Here is a 21079-nt window from a genome sequence, read left to right as displayed (position 1 = left end):
GCAGATTTCTTGCCTAGCCTGCTGCGACGCGGAGAACTGAGATAACCAAGATCAAATTTGCAAGTATGACCTACGAGCAATGCAGAGCAACCCTTGCTGTGCCCCATGTTCTACCAGCTCCTTTAGTGCACTTTGCATGCAGCGAAACTGCCTTGAGAATGTTGGTAGAGATTAAGCACCACCTCTTCCAGAGCAATCTGGTTGGTTTGTATATCTGTAGTAGCACAATCCTTCTGAGACTGCCCATTTCCCTGCTTCTGCATCTCCGAAATAACAGGCTCTGACATTTCCTCTTTGAGCACGCTCAACCAGAGGCTGCCTGCTGTCTTTGGAAGAGAATGGTGATGCCTACAGCTCCATCAGTTCATTTACCAGAAATGCTGCATCTCAAAGTGAGCCGGTGCCCCTCTCTGCTTGTTGGCTCTGCGTTGGGAAACTGAGTTTCACCCACAGGTTTGTGAATTCTCTGCCTGGTGAACAAACTGAACAAACAGGTCAATCTGCCATCCTCCACCCGCTTCTGTGCACACTGATAAATCAAAGCAGAGGAAGGACGTGCTGCTCTGCATTTCGGTGTTGAGCAGAGCTGTCTTTCAGATGAGGGGCAGTTGGGCACATCACCTGGAAAGCTGCAGCTGTGGTGCAAATGTCATTTGATGTGTTCATAGCATCACTGCTGTCACTGTATGTCTGCCGTGTGGTTGCTGGTAAGTCAGCGAGCTCGGTAGCAGAGGATGCTGTGGGCAGTGCCTGCTTGTGGAGGAACAGCAAACAGTGTCACTGCTGCTGGCAGCTCTGCTCTTTGTGCCTCTCCCACTCTGGGATGTTTGCTGCAGGGCTGTGCTGCTGCACCCGATGGGCACTGCAAAGCTGCTCAGCTCTCCTCCCTTCTGGCAGTGCTGTGCCACCGGTTTTAATTACTATCTCACCTGGGACTCTGAAATCCCTCACTACCTCGCTTACCTGTTTGATGAAAACAAACCCTCTTTTGTTGGTGAAAATGATTATGTTACCTTGAGAAAGCAATTAAAAGCCCGAGCTCCCCAGATGTGTTTCTAAAGGACTCTTTGCAAATCTTTGGGAGAGAAGAGAAATAATTCTCCTAAATCAGGAGGCTGATCAATAACACACGTTGCTCTGCAGAAGGCTGTGTTTATTTTGCCTGCCAGCAATGAAACTCAATAGACCCCCACCAGTTGAAGAAGAAGAAATGAGACCTCTGTGGTTTTGCACTGTGGGTTTCCTGTGTCTGTGTTTTTGGTTTTGCTCGTTTGTTTTTGTCATGTGAAATCTATTGGTAAATAATGGGCAATGATCAGCACTTTATTTTCATTTGGCATTTAATCAAAGGGACAGGCTACATCTTTACAATAGCTGGGCTAATTGCTCAACCAAACAGGGCAAACCATTGTTCATCCTCGCTGCTGATGGAATAAATATGAATATGGTCGTGTTTGATCATAGAGATTGCAAAGAAAATGGGGCAAAGAGCCCAATCCTCAGGTAAGGGGGCACAGAAGCAAAATTCAGATGGTGGAGGAAAATGACTGCATTGCTGAGGAGGACAGGAGTGCAGCCTTACAGCGTGACCTTTGGTGCTGTCACCTCTTCCCTGACTGCTGCTGTACTTCTGCCTTCAGCTGTGCAGAGGGAAAGGTTGGGTTGTGATGCAGCATGGAATTGTTTACTCTCTGGGGTCAGTAGAAGTGCTAAAGAAGCTCTACATGATTAATTTGTGCTCTTGCATCAATGCCTTTCATGTGTGCAGGAGAACGGGCTGTTTGCAGATGAATAAGCATCTCCTTGGGTTCCATAGCTATGGGGCTCTTTCATTATCATGGTCTGGGTGATAATGTGAGGCAGTGTTTCTGAAAAAGCAAACTGCCTCTTGACAGGGGGAACGTGGTACAGGAATACAGCACACCATGCAGGCAGGTGGGGAATTCTCTGAGCTCCTTCCCCCCCAGACTCCCACAGCCCTCCTCCTCCTCCCACTCTGTGCTCAGGGTGCTGCAGAGGTGATGCTGCCAAGAGAAAGGAGAAGTTCCTAACGTGTGTGCTCAGGTAATCACAATGAACTAATGGCAGCAAATTAATCATAGCACAAACATAATTTCTTTTCCTGGGCAGGTGTGCAGACAGCTCTGCTCCTGCTGCAGTGTGCTGGGCTGAGCAGCCAGGATGGCCCTCCCTAGATGTGTTGCCTGCCTGCATGGCCGCAGGCTTTGGTCCCTAAATCCTTCTAATCTCTTCCTTTTCTGAAGTTCACTAGGCCTTCAAAGCAAGACATAAAAAGACAAATCTCCTGGTGGGAAGTCAGCGATCCCTGCAGAACTGCCTCCAGACCACGCACTTTGCTCTGATGTTGAGATGGGTACAGCATCCCAAGCTTAAAGGCTGTGCAGTTACATCTGGGACCTTTGGCAATGGAAGCAGTGAAACCCTTGCATCCCTCAAGGTTAGTTTAAATTGAGGGGTGAGGACTTTTGCTTATAATTTCTTCATCAAAGCTACGCAGGCTGCATTTTTTGTGCAGCACAGCCGAACATTACAGGGGGTGATTTTGCTCCGCTCAAACGTTTTTGCAGCTCGAAATTCCACGTCAAAGTGTCAGGAAAGGTAATAACCATCAGTCTGGCTGCATCACACACACACATTCCTGCAGAGCAGTGTTAACAGAGCACTGCTGGTGGCTGGAGGTGTGATTCTAACACCAGAGCTGCGATCCTGTAGATGTGTTCCACTCAAGTTCTGTGGCAAACCCCAATACCGTTCCTCAGGCTGTGATGTGAAGCTGTCCAGTGATGTCTCAGAGGGCCACAGGCTGCCTTCCTGTGCTGTTCTGTGCTCAGACACATGACAGCACAAATAATGCATGTTTTCTTAACTGGCTTCCCGTGTTAAGGCAATAAAGCTCTATGGCAACAGTCTGTACAGTGACTCTGCCCTGAGGCACACCGCTTGGTAGGAAGAAATTAATCATGGGAGAAGAATGCTCCCCGTGTGTAAATGGTGCTTGCCTTGTTAAGTTCCTCTTGCATCAGCCTCATTAGCAAGCCCAGACCTTTAGATCCATTTTCCATTCTCTTTGAGTTCTATGAGTGAAATCTCCTCCAGGCTGTGCCAGGTGCTCACCGTGGTTCTCTGAGTCCTTCTGAGCTCCTGGTCTTCTCCCACCACGAGAGCAGTTTGGAATCTCTGTGTTTGCTGCAGTGAGAGGCACAGAGAACCCAATTTGGTTGTGAAATATTTGTGACCTAACGAAAGAAAAAGCAAACAGGCATTAACATCCCAATGCGTTCCCCACTTATGTTACTGCACCCAAGACTTCAGGAGACCTTTTTTAGTCTATTTCCAGTGTCAGAATGGGGATGATGGAGGTATTCCTGCTGTCCCAGCAATGTTTCTCTTTGCCACGTGCTCTTCCAAGCTGCAGGGCTCTCCAGACAGAGCCACGTCCTGCACATCAGAGGGCTCCATTTGCAGATCCTTGCCTGCAGGTGTTGCTGTGCTGATGCTAACAGCTCCTTGACCATCAGTTGAGGTTTGCCATCCCAGGGCTGGCAAGTTTAAGCAGCAGCCCCTCTGTGGTCTGCTGCTCACTAATCGAGCCTCGTGGTGTGCCTTGCACATCTCTGACACCAGCCTTTGTCTAATATGTTTTTAATCGGTGTGTGCGTTTCAATTTGCATATTAATAGCAAGGAGATGTTATTGTACAGTGCTGTTAATGAGGCGGCTGTCATGCTCAGCCTTCAAGCTGAGCAGAGAAAGAAACCACGTCTATTGTACAAGAGGTGCAATTGCACATGTTTTACCATCTACCATTCTCTATTTATCCCTGCCTTTCGTTTTCCTTAATATCCTCAGAGGGGTGTGTTCTTTTTTCTGCTTTTTTTTTTTTTTCCCCTCTGAACAAGCATGATTTAAAAGGATTTTTGGCTGTTGTGACAGCTCCAAGCCAGCCTAAATATCACATTTCTACTACTGGACATTTTTGACTTGCAAAGGGGCAAAAGCTTGATTTCTTTCTGCTTTCCCTGTCCCCTTCCTCATCTCCTCCCCTGCTGTGTCAGATAGTGCTGATATTGCCAGGGCTCTGGAGTTTTGGGAGGTGAGTTTCTGCATCTTGGTTTTGCTCTTCGCCTTCCTTCCCACTTGGCTCAGCAGGAAAATGGCCCGAGGGCAAAAAGCCAAGAGTTAAAAGAGAGAAATTTGAAAGAGAAATGAAGGAAACTGGAAGCAGAAGAAAAAAAAAAATCCAGAGGGAAAAGTGCATCCCCAGCAGCCTGAGCTTTCTAATTGCCGTTGGAGCTCCCTGGCAGGTGGAGGAAAAGCAAATGTTTTGGGCCAGCATGGGCTGGGTGCCGAGGAGCTTGCTGTGTGCTGCTGGGACCGAGCAGCAGCGTTCAGCCCGGCCCGCTTTTAGCATCACTTCGTTTCCAACATGCTCTCCTAATCCGGGATCAAAGCACGCAGTCAGCAAAAGGCATTTTGGAAGGAGAACAGAGCTCTGTTTTCCATCTGTCCCCCTCTGCCAACAAAGCTGTTCTTGCTGAGGAGCTCCCAGCACGGGGTGTGGGATCCCACCGGCTTCTGGGAGCGGATCTCTGCCCTCCTGCAAGGAGCAGAACTCATAGAGAGCCCCGTGAGCATCCCCTGTGCTGTGCAGGATGGCAGCATCAGGCACACAGCTGCAGAGCAGAGCAGGCACTGCTCACAGGGCTCTGCAAACACTGTGTGACAATATTGTGAAAGAAAAACCTCCCCGCTAGATGGGAGGCAGTGCAGAAATGAGGGGTTTTCAATCACAGCGGCTCCACGAGAAAAGAAATGCAGCTGCTGCTCTGAAATCAGTCTGAATCCTGCAGGCATCCACTGCTGGGTGGACAAAAGTGCTGCGAGGTGGGAGAAATCCCCGTCAGCGTTCGCTGCAGAGAAGGTGGATGGAGTAATGAGAGCAAGCAGAGGCGTGGGATGGATGTTTCACTCCAGAGCTCCAATCCATTTATATAATCATAGTTGTTATCGCAGTAAATGTAAATAACTGATTGAGTTCAAATTCAGTGTTTGACGACGCTGATTCTTTGTGAGTACACACTGAATTCTTGGAGAATTATTTTATTTCATCAGATAGACCCACAATGTGTTCAACAGCCCTTTAGGCATTTAGGTAGGACCATACTCTGTGATTTTTCTTGCTCTCCAAAGCATAAAGCCTCTTACAAGTTCATGTTTTAATCAATTGCTTGAATCAAAGTATGTGGCAGTTTGGCAGCTTGCCCTTTGCTGCATTGCTATAGCTGCAATAATAGCAATAATGGTATCATGAAAATACAAAAAGGCTGCTTTGCACCTTGTCAGCCCACGGCAATGAATAACCAGGATGACCTTAATTTGTTTTCTATCAGATGTGTTGGCCCTCAACCTTCAGTAGCATCCAAGATGGGCATGGGAGCCACAGTCCATCTCCCCACGCTAAGCAGCAGCCTCCCTAATTAGTGTGTGTGCATCCCAGCAGCTGCTGCTCTGGTCAGGGTCACACGAGGGCTTCACCCTGTGCAGTTTCTGCTCTGTGCAGGATGGATGCTGAGCCCTGCAGCCAGGACAGAGCAGGACAGACCCCACTGTGGTGGTCCCAGGGCTCTTTGCAGGAGGCTGTGGTGGCCAAATTGAAGTGAGCTCAGCACTGTGAGGATGGAGGGGGGTTTCAAAGGCCTGGAGAAAGCTGCGTTCAGAAATAGATCAGAGCAGCACTTCCATCCAAAAGGGGAAAATAGTAAAAAGTGGCTTCAAAATAGCACTGTCCGTGATATCCCACTTGTGCACGCTTTTAATGAGGCTGGTGCTGGTCTGAACAGGAGAATGGCCTCAATTCCATTATAGCTCTCTTAATGAGGGCGTTATTATCATTGTTGGGAAATGTGGAATGCAGCAGATGCACGGTGTTAAATAATGAACAAGAGGCTCAGCCTGAGCCAGGAGAACTGATGGTGCCCTGCTGGGGACGAGGGGGCCCTCAGATGGACACTGCAAGGAGGTGCTCTGTGTTCATCCCTGCAGAGCAGAAGCGTGGAGGTGTTTGTGCTGCTGGGTGCTTGGATTCTGCTGAGAAAGGGCTCCTGGGCTCCTGCTTGGTCGGTGCCATGGGGCTCTCATCCCTCAGTTTGTCCTCAGGGCAGATAGCTCACATCTATGCCTTCTATCACTCCTGTAGGTTTCAGCAGTGTGCACCTTTGGCAAGGTCTGGCCCAAGCCTAGCTGAGTCTCTGTACCACCATTGCCTCCCCCTGCCCTGCTATGAGTCACTTCCAAGCACGCTTTTAGTTCATGAAAGCAGAGATGCATTCAAATGAACCTCAGTAAAATGGCAGCGCTGATAAAAGCAGCCCCCATCCTCCACCCACTCCGTGCCCCAGTTGCTCAGGTTCATTTCTGTCTTTGAATCAGGCAGAGGGAAGCTCCAGTTTTCTGCCAAATCACGTCTGGGTCCCAAAGGGAGCCTGGAGCAGACACACAGTTGTTGTTGTGGTGTTGTGTTCCTGCAGGGACACTGTGGGGTGCAACTAAAAGCAATGAATTGCTATGGGGCAGTGGCTTTGGGGGGAGGTACATTGGCACGTAGAGTGCAGTCCTACCTAGACTGAAGGAGTGCATTTGTGCTGGTGATGCCCCAACTTTGGGATGCATTGTACAGAACAAGACCAAGCGGGTACTGAATGAAATAAGGTTTTTTAGCACCGATGAGTTGGAGGTGGTGATCACGGGATGTTATTCCAGGAGCAGAAGTCAAATGGAAATGAAGGATAAATATGCAAGAACTGAAGCAAAGCAACTTCTGGGGAGACCAAAACCACCACTGGGATAAATCCTTATAAAACAGAGCTGAAGAGCCAGATGATGACGTGCTCTTTCTTAGTGAATTTACTTAGGGGCAATGAGGCACAGCTGATGAGCAGGGCAGTATAAATCAGCAAAGCATCCAACATAGCCCAGCTGCACTGACGTGAGCAGAAAGCTCCAGCAAGCTGTTAAATCATTTCCACCAGACAAGCAGTCAGGTCCTTCTTTACCACTAGAAAGCAACATTTTGCTAAAAGTCATCTTTATTTTGAATGTTATCCTCAGCATTGCATTGGTGGCCGCTTAACAGTGAGTGCCTGAAAGCAAGAAGGCAAAATCAGCAGGAGCACAGTTGGGGAGTGCTGAGCATTTCTGTGGGGTCTCAGACATGGGGAGTGTGGGCTGTGGGGCTGTTGGGATGTGGGGTTCTGCCTGCAGGCTTTGTGATAATGGGAACAGGGACTGTGGGAGTTCCTGCTGGCTTTCACCTTCATCATCAGCTCTAAATCAGTGTTAGTTGTGGTGGTGGTGATCTAAGAGCACAGGCAAATTAAGGTTTAGAGTGAAAAACAAAATGTATAGCAAAATGCACAGCTTTTATTTTTGTTTTATCAGAGCATCCAATAGGACATGGGTAAGCTTTTGGGCAGAGAGGCCCCAAAGGACTTCTCTGGGTCTGAAACAGACACAAAAAGCTTCAAGCAAGATTCAGGCAGGAAAAAAAAAAATTCTGCTTCAGTTTAACATAATTATGGCAACAAATTAGAGAGTTAGGAGGAAAATCCAGCAGTAAGCACCTGTGAGATCAGCTGTTACAAACTTTGTGTATCGTTTCAAATCTGGGATATTGGAATCCTGCTACAGCCGTCACCCGATTTCCCAGTATTTAAAATGCATTTGTTGTTTTGGAAGGGACAAACAAATTGGAACTGGCCCTTGGCAGAGCTGCCTGTGGGGGTTTTGCACAGCCTGTTGTTTGTGTGGGGCAGCGCCCAGCCTGGCTACTTCTGTTCTGAGAACAGCATCTCTGTGTACGTCCCATTTCTGAAGCAAGCACAATCAGAGATGTATTTCAAAAGGAATGTTAAAAATAAACGATTTGAAATTCAGACTGGGTGATTGGATTTTCTCTTTTGGGGGAGATGGATTTCCTTAAGGGATGGAGTGCTGTGGGAATGCAGGGCGCTGATGCTCAGGATTTGTGGGATTTGCTTCTTCTGCTGGATTTCTTCTTGTTCTCGTCTCCATGAGCACCTCGTGCTTGAGCTGTTTTGTTTCCAGTTGGGAATTTCTCAGCAATGTTTGCTCAACTTTATTGGTGGTACTGAGTGATGTGGTGTAGAGGGTATGGTGGTGATGGGTTGATGGTTGGAGCAACCCTGGATTGCCACAGACTGGGTCACCCCGTGCTGCTGCAGTTTGCAGGGCCGTGCTTTCAGTGGGGTCTGTTTGGAAGGAGGCAGCCCTGAGTGCTCAAGTGGTGCAGCAGAGATGTGCTGAGCTTTGCACCAACGCTGTGGAGCGATGGAGTTGCCAAGGAGCAAACCCTGCATCAGAAGCAAAGATCTCCTGACCTGCTGTGCTGGCTGTGAGTGGCTCCTAACCCTCCCCAGCACTGTATGTGAGTGGCTCGAAAGCTTTTGCTTTAGAAACGTGAGGCTTATTTTGCATGTTCAGCATTGCTATAATAGTTGCAGTAGTGCTCACAATCCCAATCAGCTCCAATCTCTGCCAGAAATATTTTAAGCAGCAGTTCTACAACATCAGTTTCTGCTCCCATTACCCAGGAGGAAGGCCTGGGGCTCACTGGAGACTGCTGCGATGCCTGTGGCTGCAAGGAGAAATGCTCATTAACTGCCTTATCTCCCCTGAGCTGCACACCAGATTGTCTTTCAGGCAGTCAGTGGCGCCAGCAGTTGTGCTGGGCTGATGCTGCAACTGCTATGAACAAACACTTAGAAATTCCTGTGTGGAGCATTGATTAATTTGTCGTTCTCCACCATCAGCAAATGACTGCAGAACCTCAGCTGGTCACTGGGGCATGCTGATACCACCCTAAGTCAATGAAGGATGAATTATGTAATTGGCCAGGATGCCCTGTCATAAAAGGAGGCAGAAAACCTGGCTGCTTCTCTCTCCTGTTCTGCTCTGGGTGCTCCTGGAGCAGCCTGAGCTGTGCTGGTGACACCAAGAGCTGGAAAGGTCCAGTGCTGCATCCCAGTTCAGTGTGCCTGCAGGTGCACGTGTGTTTTGTACAGAGAAAGCATCTTAAGTGGCAAAGCTAAGAATTTTAACGTATCCTCCTTGCAGCTAGTTTTTCCATGTTTGTTTCTCCTTCAGGCCTCTCCTCTGCAATTAGAAGTGCTTTGCTGAGATGTCTTTAATGCTTGCTAAATTACCTCTTTTGTTTTGCTTTGGAGATGGAGCTGTTTGCTAACAGTTTGCTTGCTGCTCTGCAGTAGCAGGGGCTTTTGCTTTTGGCACCTTATTTAAAATGCTTTCCCCCACCCCTCCCCGCTTGTAGATAAAGTCTCCGATGCTGTATGAAATTAGAATATGGATTTGATTAGAGGAATGAGCTGAGAATTGCTGGTTTCATTCTCATTTCTGTTGTGCTGGGCTGTAGGAAATCCCCAGTAATGCTTTCTGGTTTCTAGGCATCAAAATTTGCACAACTGGCCCAGTCCTGTCCACGCAGCACAGTGATGCTCTGCAGCTTTGCTCTGTGGCCCTGCCACCCATTATAACTAATGCTCCCCATCCCCCTGAACTCCCAAACGCATTCATCCTGCTGTGCAGAAAGCTGCTCCCTTTTGTTCTGCTCTTGTCCAGCCTGGTGTCTCCTTTACAGATAAGTGGTCTGAAACAAATGCCATCTGGGTGCTGGCAGTGCAAGCTGCCCTGCTGCTAGGAGGCCAGGGGTGAAGGAAATGTGTGTGATTTAACGAATGTTCCATGTCATGAATGGAAACGGAGTCAGTTTGTCTTAAGAAGCAGCGTGGGCAAACCTCCATCAGACAGCAGAGGAGCACAGAGCCCCAAGTCAATGCCTTTCCCTGCTGAGATTGCCTCTCCTGGCTTGCAAAGCTGCCCAAGGCAGTGGTGCACCAAACAGGAGCCTGCTTTGGCTGCTTCTTCGTTTCTTCTTTGCTCCTGAAGTCAGTGGCCAAAGCACCGCTGGGTCTCAGCATTTCAGGAGCAGTGATGCAGACCCACGAGCTCTGCAGTCATCTTCTCTGCCTCTGGTTATGGTGATGGCCTTGTTTGGAAAACCCCTTTTGGCCCCTGGGTCCAAAAGCAAAGGATTCTCCTTCCCTCTTCATTATATCGTTGGCAGTAATTATTCTTCCCCTCCAAATGTAGCATTTTTCTCTTTAGGAGAATTAGTTCTCATTCTCACTTTCATCCTTTAAGTGCTGTTTTCTGCTTTATTTTTAATTGAAAGGCTGGAGGGCAAATGCAATTAAGCTTCAGTGCATGGACTGTAACTTGTATATAAAAAAAAAAAGCCACCTTACCATCTGCAATTTGCTTGTTTTCTGATCTGAGGTCTGTTATAATTCCAAATTTTGGTTCTCATGATCAGAACAAATGAGAGCAAATTGCAGAGGAATGAGAGGAAATAGATTGGATGTATTTGTGTCCCTTATCTAGGGCAAGCAAAGGTGTGCTGTGCAGGGGTCCAGCTCTGACTGCAGTTTGTGGAGCTACGTGGGCTGGGTGTCCTTTAGGACAAACCCCTCCAGGGCTGCCTGCCCTTTTCAGTGCAGATCTCACTCCCTGGTAGCAGAGGGCAGCAGGGAGGATGGAGCGACCCGCTGCTATTGCTAACAGATAGAATCAGTGATATGAAGCATATCATCCTTCTTCATTTCCTCATCACGTTGAAATCAATACACTGCCTCACCCAGAGGGCTCTTCTGCAGGCTGAGCTCATCCGTTACTGCGCTCCACCTCCTGGATTTACACCAAATGTTCCATTTCTCCCATGTAACAAATGGGCCCCGTGTCAGTGCTGCTGATCGCATCTCAGGCTCTGTAACCTCTGAGCAACCACACCAGAATGATTCTGTGAGGGTGTCTGCATGCATCAGTGATTTATCCAAGGCATCGTGTGTTCTCCCGTTATGACTCAGTCTGGCAGTTTGTCACTGCAGAAAGTGAGAAAAGCATGGCTGCCTTCAACTGAAATCATGCGTGCCTATGAGGAAAGTGTGAAAGGGTAGGGCACATTTAAATAGAGAGGAATGAAAGCTCAGGGAGTGCTGGAAGAAGTTGTCTTGAGTTACTGCGTCCAACCCTTGCCTACCAGGATGCACAAAATCCTGGGGGTTTTCATGCAGTGTGAGTCAGGACTGGTGGGTCTGTGCATATAGAGTTGGCTATAGAGGCTCAGGGCGTGCAGCTGCTTGGAGCTACATGTCCTTGCATTAACTGTCATCTTCCAATGCCTCTAGGTTATGAAAAGGTTTAATGAGAACAATTTTCGAGAGCTTTTATAGCCTTAATATCTCGAGACCTTTCAAAGCACCATTGAAGTGCTGCTGAGGATGGCTGGGCAGCCCCTACCTGACCCTCCTTCCCTGGGGGAGTGCTCAAGAGGGCCTCCATGTATGTGTGTGAGATCTGTGCTGCAGCAGTGCTGCTCTGTCTGCAGAATGGCACTGCTGCAGGCAATAATGAACTGTGCAATTAGCAGCCCACTAAATACATGTTCAAGGCACGATTTGGCTAGCAAAGAACACGGTAAAAGCAAAGACAGCTTGAAACAACTGCCATGCAGTCACCTAGAGTGGCAATATTAATTTGAGGGGCTGTTGATTCCCAGTGTACGGCTTTGTCTTCCTAAAATACGCTTTGTGAGGTTTTCTCATGCTTATCAGATGTCCCTTTTTACTTAAAAGTTGCTGCATTTAAAGAATGCTTAACTAGATTAATAATCCTGTGTTTCTAAAATGCCACCTGCCTGCAGGCAGCAGGAAAGATATTAACAAATTTCCCTGTCCATTCTGCTGCTGCCAGGCCCTCCTGCTTCTGCAGTCCGTGCCACTGCATTTCTTAATTAATGACTTACTAAGATCTAAAGATTGCACTCGAGTGTTGTCATTGCCTCTCCATCTTCCTATTTCCCCATAGGGCAAACAGAAGTAAATTCCAAAGAATAGTGTTTGAGAGAGACACCCCAGTAACAATATACCAAAATTCTTCCAAGAATACAGGTCAGGGAGGAAAAACTTTAGAAGTTTGTATAGGAAGACCAGAGCAGCTTCCCAGGATGGTTTATGCTCCCATAGAGTCAAGTGCTCTGTCAGAAGAAGCTGGAAGCAAATCTCATTCCTTGTGCTGCAGAAGACCTGAAATAAAACCTTAAAGGTTTGTGAAGCACCAGGAAGATCAGAATGGCCAGGAATGGTTTGTATGGGGCAGGTGGATCCCAACCTCAGAGCTGGGGATGGGTCACTGCTAATTGCAATTGGGTACCCATCCCTCCTGCTCTGTTATTTGTATGCAATCGGTGGGTATAATGCTGCAGAATTACTCTGAGTACAGCAGCACCTGTGCTTTGTCTGCAACGAAATACTGCTTGAGGTGGTTGGGTGGCATCTGCTCATTCAAGTTTGCATTCAGAAAATACCTGACATGCATGAGGGGAAACAAAGCATCAATAATGTTCTCCTTTGTCCTCGCAGAAATGAGTTATGTGAATGCTCGTTGTTAACAAAGCACAGGAAAATGAGGGCTGTGTGATCCATCGGGAAGGAATTACACAGCAGAACTGCTCCCAGGTGCTGACAGTCCTTGGGATGGACCATCCATCCCATCCCCACGCCCTCTGAGAATATGCTAATATGCCACTTAGTATCTATGAATGCTAATGACCCTAATCAGCCTGGCTGCTGCATCTGTCGTAGCAGCCAGGTTTGGCAAAGGCAAAGATAAAGTGCTGCTCTGCATGCTGCATCTCAGGAGAACTGTTGTAGTAAATTCAGTTATATGTTCCCGTCCAGGTTAAATGCAAATAACTTCCTCAGTGCTACGCATCTTGATTATAAACTTCTCTTTTGGCTGAGCTGTATTTTACTGTCTTGAAATCTGCAGTTTGCTGCTTGCTTTTCCAACCCCTTCGCTGCCACGTTTACACCAATAACATCTCCCTGCCCTGGAACCCTTCCCATGTCGTGATTTACAAATAAGTGATATTTATTAATAAAAGAAAACAACAGCAGGGCAAAGCCATCAGCAAGAAGATTCTCTTTGCAAAAGGTGGCCATTAAGTCTATGGGGGAAAGGAGAAGCAATAAAATCCAGACTGTAACGACGGGACGATGCCTTATCGCAGGGCTGCAGAGCCGAGTGGAAAACAAACTGAAATAAATATATGGAAGATAGAGAGCTGCAGAACGTGGGCAGGATGGGGGCTGTGCTCAGCCTGGAGACACAGGCAGGGCGAGGAGTGTCAGCTCAGTGGCCAAACTCCCAACCATGCAGTTCCCACCTTAAGCAATGCCATTGGGTCTGCACAGTCCATCCAATAGCGGCATTGAAACTAATTGCTATGGAGGAAAAATGCTCCTTACCACAGAGAGAGCAATGGTGTGACAGTGCAAGCACTTGGGAGCAGATGTTTAGGAAAGAGAAGGAATCAATCTCAACCTTCTGCTTTGTTTATCCTGTGCGCTGAGCAGTGATGGGTGCAGAGCTGTGCGTGCGTGGAGCTGCGGTGGCTTTTGCCTCTCCTTGGCGCCTGTTTGGGAAAGTCACTCTTTATAGATACAGAACAGTCATTCTGCTACTGTGAGCTCTTCTGTAATAAAACAGGGAAAGGCACCGCAGCCAATAAAAGTGAATTAATAACTAGAGACAACAGAAGCCCACTTTGCAGGCCAGCATAAAGCAATGCTTTGCTGAGGGAAGGAGAGCGCATCAGTTTACGAGCAAACAGGTCAGGCCTGAAAGGAATGGGCCATGCTGTCTTTTCTCCTAAACCTGTGTGGTTTATTTGTGTGGTGGCACAGCTGTAAGTAACGTTCTGCTGAGGAGCAGCACATTTGGAGCCCAAGGATCCATGCATTGGGCTTGCACATGGGGATCCTCTGCTTCTATGAGCAGAAGTACAGAGAGAGGGACCTGAGTGGGATGGGAAGGAATGGCTTCCTTCAGATGGGACGAGCCCCCTCCTGTGTCCCCTGCTTGCTGTCGGCCCTTTGGTTGTGCTGGTCTTGTGGCACAAATTGGAAGGCTTAATTATTTCAATAGAGGTTAATTGCATTAGTCGCTACAGCAAATCTCCAGTTCGCGCTGCGCTTTCCACTTCATTTAATTCATTACCCCTGTGAAATTCGGTGGATTCCCACATAGAATTGATTGTTAAGCTCACACATGTCCCTTCCAACAGCAATCCTCCATGCCCACCCTATCTCTCCTCCTTCTCTTCTCCTCATTGCTCCCCTGCACATATGGGCATTGGTGGCTGTGCTGTCCAGGTCTGCACCCAGGGGCGCCCATTCTCTTCCTGCAGCACCTACACAAGCAGTGCTAAATGAGCTGTGCACCCTTTGCTGTGAGTCTTTAAGAGCAGCTTCTTGCAGCTTAATGTATTGCTGTAATAGTAATAAATGGGAGTACTGAGAGTTGGGGGTGTTATTTAATGAGTTTTACTGCACCTTCTATGCTAGGCAGAGATATATCTCAATAGCAGAAGGATTAACACGAAGGCATGCTTTAAAAGGGAAATGAATTTTGTGCTCAGAATCGAAACGCAAACTCAATAAAGAACAACAAAAAATCTGAAAGCACACAGATTTGACCACGGCCAAGTTGAAATTGCAGTGCAATGGACACATGGCGCTCCCAATAAAAGCGACCCTCAGAAGGCCAGAAGTGAGCTCTGGGATTTCTCCTCGTCCACAACCTCCGCTCCGACGCAGATAACGCTGCTGAATCCTCCAGCAGCAGCTGAGGAGCGCTGCCATGGGGAAGGGCATTCAACAGACTGCCTCAGAAAGGCACTCGCGGACTGCAGCGATGATGGCAGCATTATCGTGCGGTTGGTGCACACCACCCTTTGTGTGAATGCATTGATCATTTTCTACGCTGAGCGCAGTTTAACATCTGACCACTCTAACTCACAGCAAACCTATTTTGGATAAATGCAAAAGGAAATGTTGAAAAGAGCGCTGGAAGAGGCATTTCCCTCTGTGAGAGGTGCCAAAGCCAGCAGAGCAGCAGCCCTCTGCGTTACAGCCTTCCTCTTTTCTTCCTCTTGCTGGTTTTTAGTGTTATTTAATTTCCTTATCACTGCACCCAATTAAGGTTCATCATTCCTCTGTTTTCACTCGCCTGGCGGTGCTGCAGGCCGTTCTGCAAAGCACAGCTGTGCATGGGTTTCCTTGTAGAAATGGTTGTGTGGCACTCACCATTACAGCCCTGGAATCCAGCCCAGTTCATTAGTGCTATGTTCCATCCTTCAGCATTGATCTCGGTTATTTGTTTGTCTTTTCAGCTGTTAGCTCGGGTGATTGTTTGCATAATCATGCAGAGCGATCTCTGTTCCTTCACGAAGCCGTAAGACTGAAACATAACTGGCACCATGGAAGGAAGGCATTGCTACTGCAGGAAGGCATCAGCCCGGGCTCCAGCACAGCAGATGGAACCCCCAGATCTGCAGGAGCTGAGGTGGGGACCCCCATCATGCTGTGCTTTAGAAGCTGTCATTGTCCCTCTCTGAGCCTCACGTTTGATGCCATGAAGTGGCTGGAGATGACTGTAAGTCAGTTTCGTCTTTGCTCGCTGTTGACAGGAGGGGTTTGCATGCAGTCACATTGCCCAAATGCCCAAATCCTCTCTGCTGAAATGTGCAGGGGGGGAGGTGAGACATTTCCCACCTGTTCAGCTATTTTGCAGCATGGTGGGATGTTTCCTATTTTGAACTGCAGCTGCAGCTTTAGGGATGAACTTGTAGAGTCAAATGTAAGGTAAATGCCAGGGGAAGGCGTTTTTAAGATGCAGATCTCTGTTTTATTACATAGAGAAGATTTTCTTCAACATAATGATACTTCTTGGAGTGCACGATAGAAAACTGCAGCCATGGACAAGTAGTGCTCTCAGCTCTCCCTCTGATCATTAGCCCTGTGTGATCATTAACCTTCACAGGGTAAACTGCCTGCTTGCAGTTCGTTGTTGATAGTTAGCAGATCTTGCCCTGGATGAAGATCTGGAGATGGGTTCTATGGAATTCTGCAAACATGAATGTGATCCTGAGAAGAGAGGATGAGGAGAATGTCTGTTGCTGCTGCCAATGGGGAGCAGGGAGGTCAGTCCAGGGGATGGCTGGGGACCTATCAGCAGCACCACATCATTGCTGGGAGGGCGAAGGGCACGTGGAACACTTCATCTGCCAAGAAATGAGATACATATTTATTTGGGAATCTGATACACAAAGAGCTTTAATAACTACACTCATCCAAAGGCAGCATCAATAGAAATGGCACAGCCTGCTGAATGCCAGTGAGCGAGGAATGCTGTTATTAACATTTAGCAGAAGCTCCAGGTCACCTTGATAACATCAAGCTAACACACATTTTAATGGCTATTTAATTAGATTTACCATAGGGAAGATGCCATGCAAGAAGGTTGCATTCCAGACTCCTGCGCTCGAGATGGGGACTGGATTAAATAAAAATGCAGATAGAAGTCTGCAAGTGACATAGAGGGTGAATTCATTTTCCCTGTTGGATGCAGCTCCCGTTCTGGTCTGGATGGCTGTGTTGTTTTACCTCTGCTCCAGGCAGCTGCTTGCACAGCTGTGGCACAGCACTGCCTTCGGACTGCAGCAAAGCTATTCCTCAGTGGGTGATTTGCTTTCAGGTGCCCGGATTGCTCAGCATCTTGCTGCAAAGCTCCCCCTGAATCACCTGCAGGGTGCTGTGAGCAGGGCTGGAACAGGAGGGAGGGAATCCATCTGCTTTCCAGCAGCAATTTGCTCACGTTATGGCGAACTGGTTCCTGCATTAAAGAACAAATCGCTCATGTCCACCTTCCATCACCTCTGATACCTTCGTAGAGACTCCAAGGAGCGTTTTGTAAAGCTGCCAGTTGTTCTTCATAGAAAATAAAACGTGGGAACATACTGCTGTAAAGGGTATGACACTTCTCTCCGTGGATTTATTAAAAAGGCTCCCAGTGTAAAGACGGATACAATTTGATCAAGTCAGCAGTTCCAGCTGTGTAATTGATATCCATTATTCTCTATTGACTGCTGGGCAGGACTTCATTTTCTGTAGCATCAACAAATTCCCCTTCTGCCCACCACAGAGCTGGGTTTGGGAGCAAGCAGAGCTGATCAGCGAACAGAGCAGAAATCCCAGGAGAGCAAAAAGGCATTTTGCTCAATTGTTTCTCATAAGCGCCCGCCTTTATCCAAATCTGCACTATTTCTTAAATCACTGCATTTCCATAGGGCTCTCCTGCAGTTGTGCTGTGCTTTTGCTGGGGAACAGAGAGAGGGTGACAGTTTCTATTCCTGCATGATACGATTTCTTCTCTCCTGCCCCTTCCTCCTGCAAATCATTTGCTTTTCCAGGTGCTTTGGTATAAACTTATATCACTTTATTTCTGGTTTTTTTTTGCTTCCTATCTCACTCTAAGAAGGAGAAAGATCACCTCATTCCCACCGCTTCAGAAATAAATCCTTATTATGGATTTGTACCTGGGATAGAAAAACGGATTTCCACTCCCAGCCAGTTCTGAGCAGATATTTGAAGGTAATTGCTCAGTCCAGGGACATTTCAGTTGCCTAATAGCCATAAAAAGTGCTGTTATTAGCTGTGCATTTGAGGGTGGGGCTATTTAGGAGATATTTATTGAGAGGGTATTACTGCAGGAAGCTTGAGGGCCTGAGATTTATGGTTGTATTTCGAGGTGGAGCAAAGGGGAAGAACGAAACATCCTCTGCGTGTCCTTGGAGCCCACGGCACCGAGGCTGTGGGGCACATGGAGGCATGCCCTGCGCCTTTGGTTTGTGTTGTGCCTTGCACTGCTCAGCTGCCAGCTCTGGAAGCAGCAAGCAGCCCTCGCCGAGCATCCAGCTGCTGCTAAAACTTTGATGAAAATACTTTTCATTATGCATGGTGAGTGACATCTCAGTTACACGGCTCATCTCGTGGGCGCAGTGCGGCTGTTCAGCGCTCGGCACTTTGGGGGAAGAGGTTCTCTCCTCACCGAGCCTCCTTCCCACCCACCGAACCCAGCAGAGAAAGAAGACAAGAGGTTTCCCTTTACACACGTCACGACAAACCCAAAGCCAAGGTGCTGGAGCTGCCTAAAAGCCTTCCTGTGTTGGCAGCTGTGGGCTGAGAGGTGCAGCACATGCCTGCATGGTAATTAACAGCTTTGTCTCGCACAGATTGATTGCAGAGGCGCAATCTTTGCGCGCGGAGCCTTGTTGAGCATTTCCTGCTGCTGCCTGATCCTGCTCCTCGGATGGGCCTGGAGCAGAAGGGTAATTAAAGAATTGCTGCAGCTGCTGGTTTGCTGCTCACCGCAGGTTGGGCTGCAGGCAAAGCAAGCGGCCCAGGGCTGAACACACTGAGAAGGAGATGAGAGAGGAAAAAACACAGCGGTGTTCCGAGAGCTGAGCTCTGGCTGCCCTCAGAGCAACCAAATGCTGAAGCAAATGCAAAGAAACACTCCGAAGTGATGTTTTTGGCAGAGGTTGAGGTGGATGTGTCCTCTTAAACACCCTCTAGATTGCCTCTAGACCTGAATAGTGATGATTTCCTGTTGCACAAAGTGTGGTTCCTTCGTTTTCTAATAGCCCATGTGTAAGAAAGCAAGCTAGGAAGCTGTAAAGCTGAGTGTCTGAAAGGTAAACAGAACCCCAGCCATGCTTTTCATCTAAAGAAGCAGTTTTAGATGTAAAGAGATGGATTAAATTACATTTGAGTGACAGATTTAAATTGGGATTCCTTTCACAGCTCCACATCCCTGCTCTAAATAGGAGACTTGGGATTAGGGCCATTAAATTACACAGTTTATTGGAAAAATAAAATCTCAGGAACAGATGATGATGAAAAGAGATAGAAAAGCAAACTGAAAGAGTGTTAAAAATTATTAAGCTAAGGTAGCAAATGAAATAGAATGGCACTAAAACTAGATGGCACATAAGAAATGCTCTGAAAGTGGTAGTGCTGAGGAGGGCTGAGGGCTGTTAAAGTGCAGAGCTGTGCAGTCAGATGGATGAGCTTGGCGTTGCCAAGAGCTTGCAATGGTTTTTAGCTGAAGGTCATGCCCTGAAGTAAGGTACAATTAAAACAGGAGAGAAACAAACTGCTTTGGAGTATTGCAAGTGTCCAAAGCTGCGTAGCTTCTATAACCATACAGCACAAAGAAACACCTTGCAAAGGGGTGGGGGAAATGAAATGTGGCCACAAACGGAGCTGAGCCTTGGGCTGTGCTTGCTGCAGGTGGAAGGCAGTGATGTGCTCCTTTCAGCTCCCAAGGAAGTTGCTTCCAGCCATAGGGATGTGCGAATCTGCTGTGATCAGCCCTGGCTCTGCTCTCTGCTCAGCAGTGCCAGCGCTCCTGCACCAAACCAGGCAGGTGTGTTTCTGCCTGCTGGCTCTGAACAACTCCTTTTCACCTCTCTGAGCCTCTCCATCTGCACTGCCTGCCTCATTCTCTCCAGTAATTACACACAAGGCCATGGAAGGAGATCAAATTCCGCCGTCTCCTTTGAATCCTGAAAACTGTCTCTCGATGGCACCCTTGGGTCTCTTTGAAGGAAACAAATTAAAACGCTGCAGCCCAGACGATTGCAGGTAGAGCCGCGCACCGGAGGACCCAGCAGTTTCCAAACAGCCCTCTTTATGGCCAGCAAGACATTGCCAGGAGATTGATTTTGCACCAGGGCTGGGGAAATTCCACTGCCCCAGCCATGATCCATCACCACCCGCCCAGAGGAGATGAGGAATTCTTCATCCCATTCTCGAGCAGCCCTGTGATTGCAGGAGGGGCTGCAGTGCAAACTGTTTTTTCCCTGCCCGTGAAGAAAGGTTCAGAAGGTTCAGACTCAAGTGAAGGGAGCAGTGCTCAGCCCTCCCTTCTCCTCCTGTCACCATCCATTGGGTCAGGCTGCTCCCAGCACATCGCTCCCCATGCTGTGGGTAGGGCTGTGATGGTTGGCACCCATCCTGAAGGGCTTTTACCCCTCTGTGCTTTGGGTATATGGCGCATGGAAACAACTTCTCTTACATAAGATCACTGCTCCGTGTCCTGTTGCCATTGGAAGCCTGAGGGATATTTTGCGTAGATGCTCAAACACATTGTAAATTAAGAAAACAAAATAGAAACCAACCCCAAACACCATATTGTGCTGAGACTGTTTCTCTTGCTATCAGAAAAGCTCAGAGCGAACCAGTTCATTCACGCTTCCCCCTTCAAACAACTGAAGAAATTCTCCATTTCTGCTCTCATTAATACCTCTGCAGCCCTGCATTGCTGTCTGCAAGACACAGTGGCCACCCCATAGCACAGACAGGAGAGCACTCAATTCAAAGTCTGTGTTTTGGGGACAGGAGGCTGTGGAAACCATTCAGCGCCGTGGTACTTTCAATTATTTTTCTGCTTCTGAAACAGCTGCTATCAGATTTCCCCAAAGAGCTGCAGGAGAAACCAGGGGAGATCAGATGTGACATTCCAGACTTCTAAAGGGGGAAAAAAAAAATTAGAATAAAATAAAGCATGAGAGAGAGACTCCTGGTTATACTTCATACATTTAAAGGGGGATAAAGCGACACGGAACCGTCTGCAGGTCAATTCTACATAAAACATCAAATAGAGGTGGGAGCTGCTGCTCACAGAGGGAACAACGCTGGGGAGCAGCAGCCCCAGAGCAATTTCACAGCACAGCCACCCAGGGAGCCCCACAGAAATAATGGGGCTGTCAGCACGCCCTGTGTGTGCTCATGCCTGAGTGAGGAACCCGTGCAAAGCTAAGGGAAAAGCTCTCATCTCTGAGTCACAGCCCTGCAGTGCAAGCTGTCCCCCCAGGCTCTGCCCTGCAGCAGAAGGAATGGCACAGCCATCAAATTGCTGCAACTTTAGGCAACATTTGAAAGCCCCGTGCTTAATAAATATTGAGTTCCTCTGACTAGCAGCCATAAATCCTCATAATATTCCAGCCAGGAACCTGATGGACACTTGTCGCAAGAGGCAACTCTTGAAAAATAACATAAAAA

General features: G+C 47.9%; 2 long non-coding RNA genes across 5 annotated transcripts in view; both read left to right on the top strand.

The window, feature by feature from the left end:
* LOC128089988 (uncharacterized) overlaps positions 1 to 21079 on the top strand; it is an 83714-nt gene that overhangs the window by 53895 nt on the left and 8740 nt on the right. The window lies entirely within an intron of this gene.
* LOC128089985 (uncharacterized) lies at positions 4 to 20204 on the top strand. Of its 4 annotated transcripts, none has more exons than XR_008210741.1 (3): positions 4 to 2458; positions 15346 to 15608; positions 16710 to 20204. It is a non-coding gene; the product is annotated as an uncharacterized LOC128089985 (long non-coding RNA). The 4 variants fall into 4 exon arrangements; XR_008210740.1 differs by having other exon boundaries at positions 15346 to 16155; XR_008210742.1 differs by having other exon boundaries at positions 15346 to 17605; positions 19307 to 20204.

This window comes from Tympanuchus pallidicinctus, unplaced genomic scaffold, assembly GCF_026119805.1.
Source record: "Tympanuchus pallidicinctus isolate F22 unplaced genomic scaffold, pur_lepc_1.0 scaffold41, whole genome shotgun sequence".
In the NCBI taxonomy this organism is placed as follows: domain Eukaryota; kingdom Metazoa; phylum Chordata; class Aves; order Galliformes; family Phasianidae; genus Tympanuchus; species Tympanuchus pallidicinctus.
This window is presented reverse-complemented; position numbering and strand designations above follow the sequence as displayed.